This window comes from Spermophilus citellus (genome assembly GCF_964194105.1).
Source record: "Spermophilus citellus genome assembly, chromosome: 3".
NCBI lineage: Eukaryota > Metazoa > Chordata > Mammalia > Rodentia > Sciuridae > Spermophilus > Spermophilus citellus.
This window is the reverse complement of record NC_138184.1, coordinates 50015496-50034611: the sequence shown is the minus strand read 5'-3', so window position 1 is coordinate 50034611 and position 19116 is coordinate 50015496. Positions and strand designations below refer to the sequence as shown.

The 19116-nt window shown below is 38.6% G+C and overlaps 1 protein-coding gene across 1 annotated transcript in view; it reads left to right on the top strand.

The window, feature by feature from the left end:
• Nucleotides 1-19116, top strand: part of CACNA1D (calcium voltage-gated channel subunit alpha1 D) — a 324288-nt gene that overhangs the window by 31920 nt on the left and 273252 nt on the right. The window lies entirely within an intron of this gene.

Genomic DNA, 19116 nt, shown 5'->3' with positions numbered 1-19116 from the left:
TTCTGTTGTGTTTATTAAACAAAACAGCCTTACCACTTTTGCAGTCACACTTTTCTAAGTCTGCAGTCTTGTCTGGTCTAACATTCCCTCTGTGCCAAGAACTTTTGCACCTAGGCTTTTCTCTAGCTTTGGCCCCAGGGAAGTGGGAAAGTGAGATGTTTTATTCTTGGCCCGCACCTGGGTTTTAAAGGCCTTCCTTAGTCTGGGATAACTGTGATCCCAAAGTGTAAGGACTCAGTTCTAGAGTTTGGCAGATTGGTGGTCCATGCTGACCCCTGCCAGGGATTGGGGGTCCTCAGGAACCAATGTAATTGTGACGTTCCCAGCTGTTGTTTGGGTTATTTACAGAAATAAAATTACTTGAGTTGCCAGCAGGGCTCCTTGAGCTTGACTCAAGAATATGTAAGTTTCTGCATTTTTTTTCCTTGCCTTAAAAAATGTTTTTTTGATACCAGAAAAGTTAGAGATTTAATCTTAGCTGTAGCAGACAGAGTTATACCCTTGCTGTGTGAGACAACAAAACTACTTTAAAAGGAGGCCTCTCTTTCATAAATTAAGCATCTTTGTTCTGTAGCCAGGCTCAGATGATAACTGCTGGTCCCAAAGCCTGCTGTACCTGGCTTTGGGACATAGGGTCAGAAGAGAACAGAATTAATTGAGTAGGGATTATTGCATGTTTATACTTTTCTTTCCTTTTTTTTTTAATAATTTTTTTTTTAGTTGTTGGTGGACCTTTATTTATATGTGGTGCTGAGAATTGAACCCAGTGCCTCCCGCATGCTATGCAAGCGCTTTACCACTGAGCTACAACCCCAGGCCTCCTTTTATTTTGGTAGTGGGGCTTGAACCCAAGGCCACCTGCATGCTAGGCAAGAGCTGTACCACTGATCCATATCCCCAGCTGATTTTACTTATTTTTTAAAAACAACATTATTGAAATATTCATATACCATACAACTCACTGGTTTAAGTCATACAATTCAATGATTTTTATTCACAGTTGAGCAACCATCATCAAAAATCAACTTTGTAACATTTTTCTTTTCTTTTTATTTTTTTTAGTTGTAGTTGGACACACAATACCTTTATTTTTTAATTTATTTTTAATGTGGTGCTGAGGATCAAACCCAGCACCTCACACTTGCTAGGCAAGCATTCTACCACTGAGCCACAACCCCAGACCCAACTTTGTAATGTTTTTATCACCTTCAAATGAAATCCCATCAGCCATCACACCCCCTTTCCATCTGATTCCCCTTGATCCAGGCCTGCACAACCACCAATCTGCCTTCTATCCCTATGGATTTGCCTATTCTGGTTATTTTATATAAATGGAATCAGACAATTGGTGGCCTTTTGAGTTTGACTTTGCCTACAATTTTCAAGTTTTATTCATGCTGTAGAATGTTTCAGTACTTCATTTCTTTTTATGGCTGTATAATCTTCCATCACTTGAATATGTCACACTTTATCCCTTCATTAAGTGATGGACATTTGAGTTTTTGAGATGCAGTCTTGCTAGGCTGATCTGGAACTCCCCAGCTCAAGCAAACCTCCCTCCTCAGTTTTTTAAGTAGCTGCATCTGTAGATATGTGCCAGAATGCCCAGTTGTTTCCACTTTTGGCTATTAAAAAATAATGCTAAGAATATTCATATATAAGCCATTTATGTGAATATATGTCTGATTCCATTGGTACATATCTAGGAGTGAAATTGCTTGGTAATATAGTAACTTTAACATTTTGAGATACTGAAGTTTTCCAAAGCAGCTGTACTGTTGTATGTTCCCATTAGCAATATATGAAAGTTATTTGGGAATCTTAAAATTGGATAGGGCTTTCAGGATTGCCTGTTCCAACTCCCTTGTCTGATGGAAAGCACTGAGATTCCTACAGTAGTGTTCTTGCTCAAGGTCATCAACTAAAAAAAAATGTTGGGACTGGAATTCAAATCTCTGTATTTTCCACCTTGGGCATAATCAGTTTCTATTCTGTTTCTGAAGCCAATAGATGCGACTTGCAGAAATAGAGCTGAAAGATGCTCAAGACGAGTGTGTTCCTTCTTGAAAAGGCTAATTCCAAAACGTGAATGAATTGACCTGCCCTTTGGACAAGGGGAGAGGTTGAAGATCTTTTCTTTTTTGTATTGGAAATTGAACCCAGTGGTGCTTTACCACTGAGCTGCATCCCTGCCCCTTTTTATTTATTTTGAGAAAAGGCCTCACTAAGTTGCCCAGACTGGTTTTGAACTTGATGATTTTTCTTCCTCAGCCTCTGGAGTTGCTAGGATTATAGGAGTGTGCTACTGTTCCTGACTGAGATGCTGAAGAACTCTTGAGATTAGTTCTTTTGGCTTTTGGGGTCCACCCTTGCTGTGTGAGACATTAATACTGCCTTAAAAAAGAGGCTCCTCTTTTAAGCATCTTTGACTAAACCCAGTGTTCTATAGTCAGTCTCAGACATTCACCACTGGTCACTGACACCTGGCATAGGGACCTAGAATTAATTGAGGGGTAGTTTTTAGGGGTAGTAGGTTATAAGGATTTTCAAGATGCTAACTGAGATGGGATGGGAGGTAGGAACATTTGAAAAACTGGGCAATCTGCAATAGTAACTTGGGAGATTTTAGTCTGTCCTGCTTTAGTGACCTGTGTGGGATCACCTTTATATCAGGTGCATATAATCCTAAGGACTATCTGAGCCACTGATGCCAAGGTCACCAAAACTTTAGAAAGAATCTCAAAAGAAGTGCTTTATGTACAAGGATGTTATACCACACTTCAGTGATGGGAGACACTGGCTGTACCAAGCTAGAATAGTATAGACCAGAGATAAGCCTAGAGAATGTGTCGAAGTAGAGAAGGGCTTCACTAAGGGTTACAGCAAATGAGTGGTAGTAAAACCTAGGTTAGAATTGAGGTCCTCTGGCACCTTGCCATATGCTTATTTCCAATTCAGGTCGTATGTCTTCATTTACACAAAGAACAAAATTTCATACACACAAGCGAAAGGACTTCTTGGAGACATTGCTTGACTTAGGTAATAATTTATTTAGTCTACTGTAGGCACTAGGTCCTGCCCTAAAACCCTTCTTTGCCATTCTCATATTAGAAAATATTAAGAAACCTTTCAATTTTGGCAAGATCACCAGGGTTCTCATTTTTATCTCCCCCCTTATCTCCAGGATCTATTTTTTGCAGGGAGGTCTGTCCTTGACTTTAAAGAAAGCTTCAGAAAACAAAGAGCCTTGTTTTTTGAGAAGGTCAGCCTCTTTCATCAGATTCTGAGAACCCCAGGGCATGGACAGTGTGGTCTCTGTTATTCAGACTAACTGGTGCAGAGTGTTCCTTAGTGAATATCTGAAATTTCCCTTTTTCAGGAATGCTTCCATTTTGATGGGTTTCTGAGGTGTGATTCCTTTTCCCTATGCTCCTGAAATTTTGTCGGTTCCAATTTGGACATTGTGACCAGAAGAGATGGGATGATTTTGTTCATCATGGGGAGTTGCCCATTTTCCCTTTGAACTTGATAAAAGCGAAAAAGCTTTCTTTCACACTTGTGCTGTGAATATAAGGGCTACTTTTTTTTTTTTTTTTTTGCTGAATTGTGCTGTAGGTGGACGGAGCCCAACAGGACTTCCCGGGAAGTATTCCCAGAGCAGGGAGGGGGCAAGCATGGAATTGTGGAAGGAATTCTGTGCCATAAACACAGAATATCTTGTTTAATAGTGGAACTTTTCTGTTTTCTCCTCTAGAGGTGGAAAACAGTTCTTTTCAAAGACAAGCTTAATAACTACTGTGCCAGCACACAAAACTACAAGATAAATTTATGCACCAGTTTAGCACTAGAAATGCCGTTTATAAAAGATGTGCGTGAAAATCTTAAAAATAGGTTGAAAACATCCTAGGCGCCGCTGGTGTACTTTCAGTTATTAGGGACAGGACTCTAGGAATGAGAACGTGGTGCCAAGATCTGACCCAGGTCAGAGCACCTGTGCACCTGGCTTCTGATAACCTTTTGGGGGGTTCTTTTTAATTAAGTCCTTGTTCAACTTTCACCAAGGCTTATGTTTCTCTGGTTGGAGCAGAATAAGTTTTCAGGCTGAATTACTTGGATCATTGCCTTTGTTTTCTTTTTCACATAGCCTGTGGATATCTGGCCTTTTCAGCCAAGGAAAATGGAAATGGTTTTAAACACTTTGAGCCATGAATTTCAACCATGTATTAACTTGCTGCTTATTCCTTGATTTTTTTTTTTTTTTATATCCTCTGAGAAGCAATGATATGACACAGGGGCAGGCCTCCAGGGTCATTTCAAAGCCCTAAGGCCTGGAGCTGGGGGGGCGACAAGGGAGAGTGGAATTGTGCCTTCCAGCTGGTGGTGCCCACAGAGCCCACTCACCCTTCCCTCCCTTCCTCCTCCTCCTTCTCCCTCTCCTCTCTCCCTCCCCCTCTCCTTCCTTTGTGTATGTGTGTGTTTGAGTTTCCACTTAAGATTTCATTTTGGGGAGAAAAATTTCTGACAGCTTCTTTTGTAGGCAGCAGAGGTAAAGATTGGTCTGTATTTTACCCTTACTTGAGCCTGCAAGGACTGTAGGCTGAGCATTCGGAGCTGAGTTCTTGTTCCCTTCTCCTGGGAGTGAGCCATAGGGTAGATTATGTACTGAAGTCTCACTTTTGTTTCAAACTCATAGCTATTGCTTAGCTCTTTGGGGCAGCAGAAGTAAGAAACCTGGTATCATGAATGACCCAGTCACTGTTAATAAGTGGCTTTTGTATAACGTGGACATTTTTACAAATAGTGCTCTCTCTCCTTTTTTTTTTTTTTTTTAAGTATGAAAAAAGGGATAGATCGGGTCCTTAATTCCTGTCTTCTTCCAAAACTGTTTTCCTAAGGAGGAGACAATCCAGGGATGAAGAGTAGCTAGGAGGCCAAATCCAGTGACTACAGTAGGGGAGAGAGGAAGTAAGCTAGAACTAATGATGATCAACATAGGACTTCTTGGGTTTATTTTCTGCTTTGAGTATAGGTTTTTCTCTGTAAATCCTGAAGGAGATTTATTTAATTCCTGCATATTTGGAGCTCTCTGAATGTGCCAAGGATCAGTCCAGTTCACTAAATGTTAACTAGGGAGTCAGAAGTCAGTCGCTGACTGCAAGGAGCTCACAGTTCAATGAGGGTAGATGACCCTTAGTGAGCCTGTGTATCAGGACTCCACTAGTCACAGTAGTGGGCCCCAACCCAGCATAGACTGGATTAAGTAAAAGAGGAATTTATTGGCTCACATAACTGACCAGTCCAGAGATAAATCCTGGAGTCAGCTCAGGGGCTCAAATGATGTCATCAGGATCTGGTTTCTCTCTCCCCATCCTGGCTCCACTTCCTGTGTGTTGATTTCATTCTCAGACATGACCTCCCCTCATAATTGCAGGAGGCTGCCAACGATTTCTAGGCCTATATCCTTCTACCTTCCTTCCAGAGAAGGAAATCCTGAATCTGTCCCATTCCCACCAGACAGACTTGTTTCATCTCACTGGCTTAGATTGACACACGTGTACATCCAGAACCAGTGGTTTTAGTCCCAATCCTCAGTTGACTATAGATTCTACTCTAAAACTGTTGAATAACTGATAAACATACCCCAGTGACCTGGCTCCTGCTGGTACATGTGACCATTTCATTTATACCAAAAGCACTGAATAAAGCTCAGCTCAGTGCTTTAGGATCCAGGGAGGAGCCCGCTTTATCCCAAGTAGGTAAGGAGTAGAGAGATTCAAGTATTGATTATTGGGACCAAGTAGCAATGTCAGACTTGAACTCTGGCCTGGCTCATTGTTGGGGCTGACAACTAGTGGGCATATTCCCACCCGACACATGCTTGAGTCAGAGTTGATTCCGTTATGAACATCGTACCATGTTACTATGCAATTTTAGCTGCACTGTGAATTTGGACACCAAATCTGGTGTCCTTTGGGAGCATAGTTCTTACCCTGGGTAGGGTGGTACTCTTAACTTCTGGTGAGCATTAGGACTTGACTCCACTATTAGATTTGTTCCTGCTGAGGGTTATTTGAGATTTTAAAGCATATAAAGGTAAATGAGGATAGTTGGTACAATAGCATCTGCTGACCTTAGCTGCATTATTTAGATAAACATGTTTTAACCTTCTTCCTAGGGTTTTGTATAGTGGAGTGGTAAATGGTGTAGACTTTAGAGACTTAGGAGAGCAACCCATATTATGTCTTGGGTTTCTTACTGAGCCTCAGGTTCCTTGTCTGTAAAATAGTAACCTCATAGAATTGTTGTGAGAAATAAATAAAGTGATATGAGTAAAAACATATTGCCTGGAACATTTAATAAGCAGCCCATAAAAGGTAGCTATTGTTATTATTTCCTAATTTGTCAAATGAGCAGGGTATACTGCCAGATAATCTCTTAAAGTTTGTTTTAGGATTAGCATTTTGTAAATACACAGGAATCTTTTCTCCATTGCCCATCCCCACTGAGAGTTTGAGAATTCTGTGGAGATGTTAGAAAGTCTTGAAATGTCACAGCCATCAGAGTGTATAGTGTTTCCTAATTCATGGAAGACTTTTATGTTCATTCTCTATTTGATCCTTAGAACATCCTGTGATGACACAGAGCAGGAATTTCAGTTCCCATTTTATAGACAGGTAAATCTAGGGCTTAGAAAGATCAAATGAATTAGCCAAGGACAGTGGCTGGAAAGTTGTAGGCCAATGCCTGCTGCCAGGAATCTCCCCAAATATCCCCTGTCCTCTGTAGCATTCTGTTATGCCAGTATGGATTTGCATTTCTAATATGAGTATTTGAATTTGTTAGATAGCCACCATTGTTTTACTATTGGATTTGACTGGACAGCCATATTGTATAACTCTTCAGAATAAGGTTTGAGTTCATTTTGTGGAAAATAAGATTGTCATCTTCTTTGTTCATTGGTTTGATTTATCAGGATTGTATTTGCAAACCTCTCCACTAAAATAATTCTCCTCAATTTGTGTTGTATGAAATACAACATATAACAAATAGCATAAGTCAAATTTAAAGCATTTCAAGGTTGTAGTTGGTAGGTTTCCAATTACAGTGTGAAAAGCTTGCCTAGGAGAGGTTCAGGTCATTTGTGACAGAAAAGACTTCTCGGGGAGGCTGGATTTTTGTGAAAGATAGGTAAATCTTCAATTCTTGGTTGGTGAATGCATAGCTCATTCTTCCTATCCATACCCCTCCTTAAAGTATTGTGTATTGGCAGTACTTAACAGTACTGCATAATAACTACCATGGCATTAATTATTTGAAAAAAAATGGAGTGTGCTCAGCATCTAATAGGCTATTGTTAGGACTTCATTAATATTCTTCTATGGGTCTGTTGGATAGATCACTGTTTCAAGACTTTTGGATATGTAAACCAGATTAATTAGAAGTATTGTGCATAGTAAGTGTCCTTGAGTGTGTCCTGTCATTTTGGTATAAATGAAATGGTCACATGTACCAGCAGGAGCCAGGTCACTGGGAATATTTATCAGTTATTAAACAGTTTTAGGGTAGAATCTAGTCAACTGAGGATTGGGACTAAAACCAGATTTCTGTGCTCATCATACACAAGGAATGGGCATTCTGAGCAGACACATAGGCCTTGACCTAGCCCTCTTGTCTAGAAGTATCCACGACTCCCTCTGAAGTTATCTCCTGTAGGAGACCAAAGTACAGATTATTAGCAAGTGTTTTTGAGATACATCATATATATTTGAGGTGCATAAAGTATATAAATATAAAGTGTGCAGCTTAATGAATTTTTGCATGTATATACCCATGTAACCACTTCCAGGTCAAGATACAGAACATTTCCATCAATCTGGGGGTTTCTTTATGCCTTGCCTGCCCCCACTCAGAAAACCACTATTTCAGTTTCTACCTTTGGCAATTAAGGTTAGCCTGTCTGTGAGTTTCATTATAAATGGAATTATAAGTTTGTATTATATATCTGGCTTCCTTTACTCAATATAGGGCCAAAAGCACGATTTTTCTTCAGTCATGGTTGCCTTGTGAACTCGCTAGGAATGAAAAGATTTTGAGAAAGCTTGATTGATACTGGTGGGCAGCATGAATTTTGAAATAAGAGATGCCCTGGAACCATCGTGAAATGGAACAATATAAAGATCAAGGAAAGCAATCATCCCCAAAGGAAGGACTTCCTAGAATTGGAAACTTCTGGGACCCAACTTCCTTTCTTTACCTGGTCTGTGGTATTCTTTGCCACCCCACATCCTCCACACAGGCACTGGATAGTGCGGGCTGCTTATGTGTAACATCACATGTGGGATATAACGTTTGAATAAGTGTGTGAGAAGGTCTCTGAATGTTTTTAGCTATTATTCTTTATCAACCCTTTCTTATTTTGGAATCATTCTTGTATAAGCAGTGTGAATGTAAAAGATTTTATAGGAAGAGAACTTGTTATTACTTGTTTTATAAGTCTCTTCTCTCAAAATCTGTCATTTCTTTACCTTTTTCTGACTGATTAAATTCTGAAGAACAAGTCTATCTTTTGCTCATTTGTAGTTCTTTAATTTGGAGAAGTGAGAAAATTAGCTATATGTGGGTGTATTTTTCAGTAAAGGTAATATAATGACTTTGTTCCTTTGTTTCCATGGGTCTTACAATCTTCTGGGATTGTCTGATACATACCCCATCACACTATACTAAATCATACTACTAACAGAAAAGATTGAGTTTGAATGTAGAATATTTGAAATCTAGTTTTATAGTTTCCACCTACAACCTGTGCCCAGGGTCTTGGCAAATGCTGTACTATTGAGCTACATCCCCAGTACATTGCTTTTAATTTTGAAGTCAAGTTTGACTTTTTTCTTTTATTGTTGACACTATCTCTAGAATCCTAAGAAAGATTGCAAATATATTCTCTTGTGTGTTCTTCTAGAAACTCTATAGTGTTAGCATATATGTTTAGATTTGTGATTCATTTCAAATTAGTTTTTATAGTTCATTTCAAATTAGTTTTTATAGTTCATTTCAAATTCTTAAAATTTTTTAAATGTTTTAATTAGCTATACATGATAGTAGAATGCATTTAGGCACTTTGATATGTCATACCTAGGTGGGGTATGATTTCTCATTTTTTGAGTGTACATGTAACAGAATTTCATTGGTCATGTAGTTATACATACATATATACATACATACAGTAATAATGTCTATTTCATTCTACTGTCTTTCCTATCCCCACATCCCCTCCCATCCCCTCCCATCCCCTCCCATCACTTCCCTCTATCTAGTCTGTGGTAACGCTATTCTTCCCTAGTGCCCCTCACCTTATACTGTGAATTAGCATCTACAGAAAACATTTGACCTTTGGTTTTGTGGGATTGGCTTATTTTGCTTAGCATGACATTCTCTAACTAACCACTTGCTGGCAAATGCCTTAATTCCACTCATCTTTAAAGCTGAGTAATATTCCATTGACTATATATTCCACATTTTCTTTCTTCATTCATCTGTTGAGGGACACCTAGGTTGGTTCCATATTCTAGCTCTTGTGAATTAAGCTGCTATAAACATTGATGTGGCTGCATCACTATAGCATGCTGATTTTAAGTCCTTTGGGTATAAATTGAGGAGTGGGATAGCAGGGTCAAATGGTGGTTCCAGTCCCAGTTTTCCAAGAACTCTCCATACTGCTTTCCAAATTGGTTGCACCAATTTGCAGTCCACCATCAATGTATGAGTGTACCTTTTTCACCACATCCTCGCCAACATTTATTGTTGCCTGTATTCTTGAGGATTGCCATTCTGACAGGAGTGAGATGAAATCTTAGAGTAGTTTTGACTTGCATTTCTCTATTGCTAGAGATGTTGAACACTTTTTCATATGTTTGTTGATTGATTATATTTCTTCTTTGAAATGTCTGTTCAGTTCATTTATTGACTGGGTTATTTGTTTGTTTTTTTTTTTGCGTTAAGTTTTTTGAGTTCTTTATATATCCTAAAGATTAATGCTTTATCGGAGGTGCATGTGGTAAAGATTTTCTCCCAATCTGTAGGCTCTCTCCTCATGTTACTGTTTTCTTTACTGAGAAGAAGCTTTTCGATTTGAATTCATCCCATTTATTACTTCTTATGCTTTATGAGTCTTGTTAAGGAAGTTGGATCTTAGGCTGACATGGTGAAGATTTGGGCCTATTTCTTCTTCTACTAGGTGCAGGGTCTCTGTTCTAGTGCCTCAATCTTTGATCCACTTTGAGTTGATTTTTGTGCAGGGTGAGAGATAGAGGTTTAATTTCATTTTGCTACATATGGATTTCCAGTTTTGCCAACACCATTTGTTAAAGAGGCTATCTTTTCTCCAGTGAGTATTTTTGGCACCTTTGTCTAGTATGAGATAACCATATTTATGTGGGTTTGTCTCTGTGATCTCTGTTCTGTCCCATTGGTCTACAAGTCTATTTTGATGCCAATACCATGCCACTTTTGTTACTATAGCTCTGTAGTATAGTTTTAGGTCTGGTATTGTGATACCTCCTGCTTCACTTTTCTTGCTAAGGATTGCTTGAGCTATTCTGAGTCTCTTATTTTTTCCAAATAATGAAGACTGTCATTGTGATTTTAATAAGAATTGATTAAATAAACCTGTATAACACTTTTGGTAGTAATGCCATTTTGACAATATTAATTCTGCCTATTCTAGGGGCATGGGAGAACTTTCCTTCTTCTGAGGTTTTCTTCATTTGTTTATTTAGTGTTCTGTAGTTTTCATTGTAGAGGTCTTTCACCTCTTTTGTTAGATTGATTTCCCAGGTATTTTATGTTTTTGAGGCTATCGTGAAGGGAATAGTTTCCCTAATTTCTCTTTCACTGGACTCATCACTGATGTGTAGAAATGCGTTTGATTTATGGGTGTTGATTTTATATCCTGTTACTTTGCTGAATTGATTTATTCTAAAGTTTTCTGGGGAGGTCATATGTGATTTAAACAGATCAATTTCAAGTAATGAAATAGAAAATGCCATCAAAAGCCAACCAACCAAGAAAAGCCCAGGACCAGATGGATTCTCGGCTGAATTCTACAAGACTTTCAAAGAAAAATTAACATCAGTACTCCTCAAAGTATTCCATGAAATAGAAAAGGAGGGAGCCCTTCCAAACTCATTCTTTGATGGTAATATCACCCTGATATCAAAATCAAAGACACATCAAGGAAAGAAAACTTCAGACCAATATCCCTGATGAACATAGACTGAAAAATTCTCAATAAAATTATGGCAAATCACATACAAAAACATAGTAAAAAGATAATGCACCATGATCAAGTGGGTTCATCCCAGGGGTGCAGGATTGGTTCAACATATGGAAATTGGTAAACATAATTCATCATACTAATAGACTTAAAAACAAGAATCATGTGATTATTTCAATAGATGCAGAAAAAGCACTTTTCCATGTCCCCATTGAATTGTTTAGGCACCTTTGGAAATCAGTAGGTCATATAAATTTGGTTCTGTTTCTAAATTCTGTTCCATTGATCTGCCTATTTTATGACATTTCTACACTGTTTTGATTGCTGATGCTTTGTTATTATAAGTCTTAAAATCTGATATTTTTCAATTTTTCTTTTCTCTCAAAATTGGCTATTCTAACTAAATCATTTGTATATCCATATAAATTTTAGAATAATTCTTTTAATTTCTGTGAAACAATCTTTTGGGATTTTTATTGATGATGTTGAATCTATGGGTCATTCTGGGGAGAAGGACAGCTTAACAATATCAACTCTTTGAATGACTGAACATGATGAAGTTCTCTATTTAGATATTTTATAATTTTTCCTCAAATTTTATTAGTGTATCAGTCTTAAAACATATTTTTTATGTTCTTTTTTTTATTGTTGGTTGTTCAAAACATTACATAGTTCTTGACATATCATATTTCACATTTTGATTCAAGTGGGTTATGAACTCCCATTTTTACCCCGTATACAGATTGCAGAATCACATCAGTTACACTTCCATTGATTTACATATTGCCATACTAGAGTCTGTTATATTCTGCTGCCTTTCCTATCCTCTACTATCCTCCCTCCCCTCCCCTCCCCTCCCCTCTTCTCTCTCTACCCCCTCTACTGTAATTCATTTCTCCCCCTTGTATTATTTTTCCCTTTCCCCTCACTTCCTCTTGTATGTAATTTTGTATAACCATGAGGGTCTCCTTCCATTTCCATGCAATTTCCCTTCCCTCTCGCTTTCCCTCCCACCTCTCATCCCTGTTTAATGTTAATCTTCTTCTCATGCTCTTCGTCCCTACTCTGTTCTTAGTTACTCTCCTTATATCAAAGAAGACATTTGGCATTTGTTTTAGGGATTGGCTGGCTTCACTTAGCATAATCTGCTCTAATGCCATCCATTTCCCTCCAAATTCTATGATTTGTCATTTTTTAATGCAGAGTAATACTCCATTGTGTATAGATGCCACATTTTTTAAATCCATTCATCTATTGAAGGGCATCTAGGTTGGTTCCACAATCTTGCTATCGTGAATTGTGCTGCTATGAACATCGATGTAGCAGTGTCCCTGTAGCATGCTCTTATTAGGTCTTTAGGGAATAGACCGAGAAGGGGAATAGCTGGGTCAAATGGTGGTTCCATTCCCAGCTTTCCAAGAAATCTCCATACTGCTTTCCAAATTGGCTGCACCAATTTGCAGTCCCACCAACAATGTACAAGTGTACCCTTTTCCCCACATCCTCGCCCGCACTTGTTGTTGTTTGACTTCCTAATGGCTGCCAATCTTACTGGAGTGAGATGGTATCTTAGGGTGTTTTTGATTTGCATTTCTCTGACTGCTAGCGATGCTGAGCATTTTAAAACATATTTTTAATCCCTAATACTTAATATTTTTGATTACCAAATGGCATTTAAAAATTAAACTTCCAGTTGATTGTTAGTACACAGAAACATGATTTTTTAAAAATGTTGGCCTTGTACATTTCAATTTATTATTCATTCCAGTATTTGTTTAGTTGTTCTCTGAATAAAGACAGTTTTCCTTCTTTCTTATTTTTTTTTTATTTATTGTTTTAGTTTTCGGCCGACACAACATCTTTGTTTGTATGTGGTGCTGAGGATTGAACCCAGGCCGCACGCATGCCAGGCGAGCGCGCTACCGCTTGAGCCATATCCCCAGCTCAGTTTTCCTTCTTTCTAATGTTTATATATGTGTGTAATTTTCTTGCCTTTATACCATTGACTAGAACATCCTTATAATGTTGAAGTAGAAGTGTAAGAGTATAGATATCCTTCTTTTTGAACTCGGAGACAAACGTTTGGTCTTTCATCATGGAGTAAAATGTCAATTGTAAATTTTGTGTAGGTGTTCAATACTGATTGAGAAAGTTTCCTTCTGTGTCTAGTATGCTTAGGGTTCTTGTTATGATGGGGTATTGAATTTTACCAGATTCTTTTTCTATGTGAATTGAGATAATCATGTTTTTTTCTCCTTTACCAATGTGGTAAAATTCATTTAATTTCGAATGTTAAACCAATTTTGTTTTTCTATGGTAAGCCCATGTGGTCCTGATACATTATATTTTAATATATTGATGCATTTTGCTTTATATGTATATATCTTTTTGCATGCATGTCCTTATCAATCTGCAGTTTTTGGTAGTGCTTTGTCTGATTTTGATATTGGGGTTTGACTCAAAATATGTAGTTTAGTACCTATATCAGAGTTCTAATTTTCTTTTCAAGTTCACAGAGTGGCAGATGTTAAGAGGTGGAATTGTTTTAATGATCAGCCAAGAATTTCTGCTTAGTAACACGTGTCATCTATGGAATAGGCTATTTGTTGTGTATGAAGTAATGCATCAAAGATGCTGGAAAATATTGTAAGTGGGGCGAGCAATCTGCACCATCCTCTTATACTCAAATTGTGTTTATATTAGCAAAATTTATCACTGAGGGAATGCATTTTCTGATTGTCACCCATTTGTAATTGGTGGAGTATTCAGTTAATAAGATTTCATGCTAATATTTGAGTCTCCTCCCTCTTCTCTGTCCCTTTTGGTTTTATTTTTTCCAAACAAAAGCTTACAGTCAGCTAGAGCTATTTTGCATCAGGTTGGCTACATAGCTTTAGCTAAAATATTTTTCATTTGTATTGGTGGCATTGTAGGTTGCCACTACTTTGGTGATTTCAGTTTTGAGGAGACTTCTGCTCAAAATGAAGGATTGCAAATTCAGTCTAATTAGGAAGAGGTTCAGTATAGAATAGAATTAGCTGAAAATTGTCAGTTTTGGTTAAGTAGGAGTTGTGTATTAAATAAGAAGTGCTCTATCTGATGTGTGAGTGGTAAATATTTGCTCCCAAGATGCAGGCTCTCTAATCACATCACAGATTGTGTCTTTTGCTGGGAAGAAACTTTTTAGTTTGAGTCTATCCCATTTATTGATTTTTGATTTTAATTCTTTCTTCAGTAGATGAATGGATTAAAAAATGTGGCATATATACACAATGGAATTTTACTCAGCAATAATAGAGAATAAATCATGGCTTTTGCAGGTAAATGGATAGAGTTAGAGAAAATAATGCTGAGTGAAGTTAGCCAATCCCCAAAACCCAAATGCCGAATGTTTCCTTTGATATAAGGAGGCTGATTCATAAGGGGATAGGGAGAAGGAGCATGGGAGGAATAGACGAACTCTAGATAGGGCAGAGGGTGGGAGGGGAAGGGAGAGGACATGGGGGTAATTAATGATGGTTGAATGTGATGATCATTATAATCCAAAGTACATGTATGAAGACATGAATTGGTGTGAATGTACTATGTATACAGAGATATGAAAAATTGTGCTCTATGTAATAAGAATTGTAATGCATTCTGCTGTTATATATAAATAAAAAAAATAAGAAGTGGGCGAGAGGAATTTGGGAGTAACCGTCTGGTTCCCATTGTGATAATGCATCCAGGAAAAGTACAGGGAAACAAGGAATGGTTTGGAAGATGTTGAGGTATGTGCTACGCTTTAGAGAATGCACCTCTGTGTTCAGAATGATGTGTTGGAAAGTACACCCTACACATGTTCAGCAGGGCTGGTTGTCCTCCTTTTTTATCTGGAAGATGGCATCTCTGGGGAGTTATGTCCCTTTGAGGCTTTGGAAGGATCTTGGGAAGTTTGAGTGAGTTATAGGGCTCAATTCTGCACCCATAAGCAGGGATCCAAAACTTTGCATGGAGCATTTGGTGACCTGTGATTGACAGGTTTCCCCTCCCTCCTGCTGTTGTCACTGCTTCTGTGGAAGGAGGATAGAGATGCATGGTGCCCACATGCCGCAGTCTTGGCTGGGCACAGAATCACGAGCCACTCAGCAGGAACAAAACTTTATTTTTGAAAAAGCCGCCAATACTCCGTAGGCGCCGGCAAGCCAGAATCAGTCCACCCACGCGCTCGTCCACCGGAACCGGCCCCCCCCCACCTCCCCCGGAATTCCCTCCTACTATCCTTCCCCAACCAATGGGAATTCTCCAGGAGTCCCGTAACATGCCAAGGTGAACAGCAGGAGTCCAATTTCCATATGAATGTAAATCTTAACATAATCATATCATCTCAGTGGCTAGCTGGCGTCGCTTTACAACCAAAGGTGCCATGCATCATATTATTTGCTTGTGGCTCCTAGCACCCACAGAGTAGAGAGGGCAGGTTCTCAGGTGCCACGGGCTCTGCTTCAGGGATGTCTGTGTCCCCTAGGGGATTCTAAAGGATCTGGGGAACCATTTGCGCAAAAATGTTCCCTGAGCATGAAATGTCCCTCTCTCCTTGCTCCTCCCCCAATCATATCCTCCTCATTCTTTAGACTTGAAATTTCAAGTCCAGTCTCCAAATTCATTCCTGACCTTGTAGATGCTCCCTGACTTAGTATGGCTCAAATTACAATTTTTTTACTTTACTGGTACTTAAAGTAGAAACTATACCTTGAATCTCAAATTCTAATGGTTTCCCAGGATAGTGATCTGTGGTATGATCTTCTCTTGCAAAGCTAGGCAGCAGTCATGAGCCACACTCCCAAGCAGCCACACAGTCTCTATAGTGTCCTGTGTTGCTGAGCCTGGATTGTCCACAGTTTAGATATATAACAAATGCATCTTTGACTTAAGATGTTTTCAACTTACAGTGGGTTTATCGGGATATAACTGAATTCTGAGTTGAAAATCTATATTAAAGCTACTCTTCACTTTAAGAATCTTTTTTTGCATGTGTATGGTTTGTATGGTTTAATATAATATGCTTTGGGTTGTAATTGAGAAGCCTAGAAGATACAGTTTAGATCTGAAAAAGACACAGAACAGATGCTTTTAAAAAATCCTTGACATTTTCAGGCAGGCTTTAGTTATTTGGAGACAATAAAGAAAAGTTTTTAAATGTACATAGTGGGAAATGAAGTACAACCAGGAAATTTAGGTTGTTAGAGCAGATGATTTAGACTAAAAGAAACAAGTTAAATTATTCGGGGGCTTAATTTGTCTGACTTGACCTTCTTGTTTCGTTTACTTTTAGACTAGCTGGGACAATTTTTCAGTAGAGGTGCCTTGTTATTAATGAATTCTCCTACCACACCCATTCTACTGGATATTCCAGTAACTTTTCTCATTTATGAGCAACTGCTGTGTTCCAGCCACTGTCCTCAATAGTCACACTTGCCTTTTCAGGTCAATAGTTTTTACTATCCCCCTTGAATAAACTGAGGTTCCAAGAAGCTGTATATCAAGGAGGGTATGCAAACTTTGGGGAGAACTATCCAGTGAAGATTCCAGGGTAGGAAAAGAGAATGAAGAGATTGTTAAAGATAAGAAATTTTAAGTGTTTTTTGGTACTGTTAGAATTTTATCACATCACTTGATTTTTAAAACTGGCCTCTTGATTAAATTTGATATTTTTTTATTGTTAAATTGGTTTCTAGAATGTATATGGCTGTTATGTTTATTGTTTTTGATATTTTTTCAGCACTCTTCAAATTTGTTGGGTTTTATATTCTTCTTAGGGTAGATCCTTTTATAGCGGAGCCTAGTAGAGAGGTGAACATCTTGAACAGAATGCAGGAACCTTAGACTTGGGTCCTTCTCTGATGTTGTCCAGCTGTGTGACAGCTGAGTCTCAGGTACTGCATTTTTATAGCCGCGGTGCTAGTACCCAGTTAGGCTTGGTGGCTGTTTCTCTGAGGCCTGTGACTGAGCATGCATCGGGTCATGAGGAGGTTTTTGTTCTTGTGTTGGCAACCTCTGTACAGCCAGTTATTGAAGATGGTTGAGATTTAAACTGAGAACTTTGCACTCCAGCTTGGGCTCTTTGTTGGATCAAACTTCTTTTGATGTTTTAGTCATGCCCCCTCTGAGATATCTCTCAGTTGTTAATATATCTGTGTTCCAGATCATGTTTTCTTTTCTGTCTTGGCTTCAAAGACACTGAGCTGAATTTATTGTTTGATTAAAGTTGCTGGATTGGCTAAAATTTTAAATATGTATTTTTTGTTTTTTTATGAGAAGTTTCTCCCCATTTATGTTTTGATAATTTTATTGCTTTTGTGTCCTTTATTGTATGTAACCTTTGAAAAGTAGGTCATGTCTACATTTTAAAAATAATTTCTGATGGAGAAGGGCCATCAGACAAATGGAAAAAGATGTGATTTGGTCAAAAAAGTTTGGGACAGGTTTTTGTATTGAAACTCCTTTTTTATCTTGTTCCTCATCAGATGGTTTGTACAGCTCATATTTCTATCTTCTCATCTGTGGTATGCATCAGGGGAAAGGTTTTCTTTATAAAAATTGTTCTCCTGATTTGACAGTTTTGGTGGGGTGTCTTTCAGTTCTGACCTTGTGGGCAGACCTGTGATTCCTGGATACTCAGGGGATCACAACCTTCTCTCTTCTTTGTGACAGGACTGAGGCAGCCTCCCTGGAGTCCTGAGTGGCCCCTGTCCAGGGCTATGGTGGAGCTGGGGGCATCAGGCATATGCTGTTGCTGGCTAATACTCGTTGAATATGGGAGAATAAGATTTGGGCCATAGTTACTAGGTGTCACTATCCCTTTTATGACCTCTGTTTTTAGAAGTAGCTTCTATGTACGTGACAATTATTTGACATCTACTATATGTTGGTCATTGAGGTGGGTGCTGTAGTTTTAAATACTCAAGGGTGACAACAGTATCATGATAATTACAAATATGATAGATTCATCATATAGGCAATAAATTACAAAGAAATAATATTGAAAAGATTCCTAGTAGCTGAGGTATGCAGCTCCACAAGGGAATCTGAAACCACTGTTGAAAAGTATTTTGTTTACCTGGGGGTCATATAAGGGAGCAAAATTCTCATTTCTAGATTGGTTCTTTGTGTGTTAGGGCTCCTGGGAAACTCTTCACAGTGATCCCAGATACTTAGGTTTACAAGGAAAGTACCTTAAACTCCTCAGCCCTTTGGTGTGGCTCCCAGAGATTGCTTATTTCCAGAATTACTGGGGGGTGGGGCTGGCCCTGCTTATACTTCTCTTTTCCCGCTGTGGCTATTGCTTTCTGAAATTCAACTGATTTTTTTTTTTCCAAATTGCTGGGTTAAGCTTTATCTTATCTAATTTTATCTCTTCCAGCAGTGTATATCCAGAGCATCATTAGAGCTTGTGCTCATTCTGTCCCGTTTACCTTTCCTGTGCTTCCCTCCACATCCCCAGGGAATAGGGACTGAATTTGCATACTCTACGCATTTTATGGCACTGGGAGGATGGCTGAAGGTGCTTTTTTTGCATTTGGAATCTCACTTTTCTGGGTCTCTCTTATCCCCATTGCCATATTTTGCTGTTTCTGGAACCTGATCAGCTTCATCCTTTCCATCTCTTGGTTCATGCCTTTTTGACCCATGATCCTTCCCACCTCCATCTGCCCTTTGGTATGTGTGTGCATGCGCATGCATGTTTGCTTGCTTTTCTTCTGTTCCATTTTTGTGCTACTTTTTTTTAAACCCCAAGCATCTGTACATCCAAATAATGAACTGCAGTTGCAGTGTTCTCTCTTTTTGCTCTGTGCATCTCTCTC